This window comes from Myotis brandtii, unplaced genomic scaffold, assembly GCF_000412655.1.
Source record: "Myotis brandtii unplaced genomic scaffold, ASM41265v1 scaffold29009, whole genome shotgun sequence".
Lineage (NCBI taxonomy): Eukaryota > Metazoa > Chordata > Mammalia > Chiroptera > Vespertilionidae > Myotis > Myotis brandtii.
Genome location: NW_005361084.1, coordinates 3,426 through 5,534, shown reverse-complemented (window position 1 = coordinate 5,534; position 2,109 = coordinate 3,426). Strand labels below are relative to the sequence as shown.

Genomic DNA, 2,109 nt, shown 5'->3' with positions numbered 1-2,109 from the left:
AATGATCGGGTTGGCACAGCTGTTGACACAGGACAGGGGTACTACAAACTGGTCAAGATGAGACAAGGCACGAAACCAGAATAAGAGGTTCCATTGGATCCCTAAGGGCAGGCCACAGAGGAGGAAGACCAGCATGGTGAGTATGATGGTCACGAAGAGCCTTGTGGGCGGCATCCGATGGGAGCAACACAACAGTCTGGTCATCAGGGCCAGGCTGGACCCAGAGAGAAGCACAAATAACAAAATCAGCCATGACAGAGTGATGATATCCGACGCTGAGCACCAACCATCAATTACATTCGATCTCATGAAGCCACAGTAGTTCCCTTCCAGTATGCTCAGCAGCAGGGACAGGGCCCAGAGAAGGGCACACATGACAGCAGACATGTGTCTGGGGCGGCGGCAGCGGTACCAGATGGGCCACAGGACAGACATGCAGCGCTCCGTGCTGATGGCGCTGAGAAAGCTCAGGCCTGAGATGTAGGCAAAGAATGACACAGGTGGGAGAAATCTGCTAATTACCTCATCGACAAAATCAAAGTCAAAAAGTAAAAGTAGACTATGTATATAACTGGGTAGCAGAGGAAGAGGAAGTCAGCCCCCGCCAGGTTGAGGATGTAGACAGAGAAGGCGTTCCTGCGCATGTGGAAGCCCAGGAGCCAGAGCACCACCGAGTTCCCTGCCAGCCCCACCAGGGCCACAATGGCTGTCAGTAATTCCAAGATCATGAACTGTGTATTATATTCATTGAAGGCCTGATCAATTCCATTCGTTGGTGTGAGGTTGGACTCCCACGCTGTGGCTGTCATATCCATGCTCAGAAACCCTGCAGTTGTGGGCCTGGAAACAAAACAAGACTTGAACACAGGATGGAATTTAATGTCTCTGCATTTTAGAGGAGAAATAAGCCCATTTACAAAGGAGAGGGAGAGGGGCAAAGGGTTTGAATAGAGGTAGTTGAGACAGAAATATGGAAAGTGGGGTTATTAAGTGATTTTCTGATGATATGTGTAATATAAAAGTTATTTATTGTTGCTCCATGTGATTTGGAGTAAAGATTTCTTTGCAGATCAAAGCATTTGTGTAAGAGAATTCTCATGGTGGTGGTGGAGTTAGGAAGTTCTTACTTCTATTTTACAAAGGGCTTTGGATAAAAAGAGAGAAGCTCTTGCAGAATTTAGGTGAGAAACATAAATCTACTCACACATATGTGAAAAGTAGCAGCTGATGAGTGCTTACATGGTATTACCTCTTTTAATCCTCCAAATAGCCCTTTGAGGCCAGTACTATGCCTATACCCATCTGGCATATGGGAAAAGACAAGCACAAGGAGGTCCAGTTCTCACGTGCACAAGTGGAAGAGCCTGGATCTGAACCCACAGGTCTGTGTCAGAGTGTTCGCCCTTCCCCTGTCCTGCAGCCCCACTACCAGGGTGGTGTGTCGGGTACACAAGGGGAATGGTGGGGCAAGAAGCAAGGAACTCTCAGGGACAAATCTAAAATGGAAACTCACTTATGTGTTTTATTAAGCTAGAATAGGCAAATTATGTAAATAACAAGGGAGTGAAGATTATCCAGTGTGGATGAAGGGGGTGGAATCCAGCTGAGAACAGATCAGAGATTCCAGGAGCTCCTTCTTGCCTCTGCAGAGGCTCCTCAATCATTCCAGCCTCTCCAGGTGCACCCAGCACAGGCGTGTCAGAGTGGAGGGAGGCAGGACCCTCTGGCCACAGAGGTAGCTTCAAGGACTGAATGATCTATCAGTCTTAGAGTTCTGAGTTCTGGTTTAACTAATGAGATGATGGAGGGAAACCACAACCTCTGATATCTCCCTCAGGGCATCATGAACCTTTTATTCATGGAAAGAATCACAAGTCTTATCTGTAAGTGTATGTGTTTTCTTTTGTCCCCCTTTTAAAACTCAAAACTCAATAATGATGATTAGAGTTTTCTGTTTTTTTCTCTCTTGGTTGTTGTTGTTCACTATTGTATCCTCGGCATCGAGCACATGTCTCTTAGAGACCATCTGCTATAATATCATCCTTTAACTCAGGAAGAAGCTGAGGCTGAAAGAGCCAAAGGATTTCCCTGAGATCACAGGGTGAACTG

At 46.6% G+C, this 2,109-nt stretch overlaps 1 pseudogene; it reads right to left on the bottom strand.

Moving 5' to 3' along the window:
• Positions 1-15: 15 nt before the first annotated feature.
• Positions 16-815, bottom strand: LOC102243846 (annotated as a pseudogene).
• Positions 816-2,109: the final 1,294 nt, after the last annotated feature.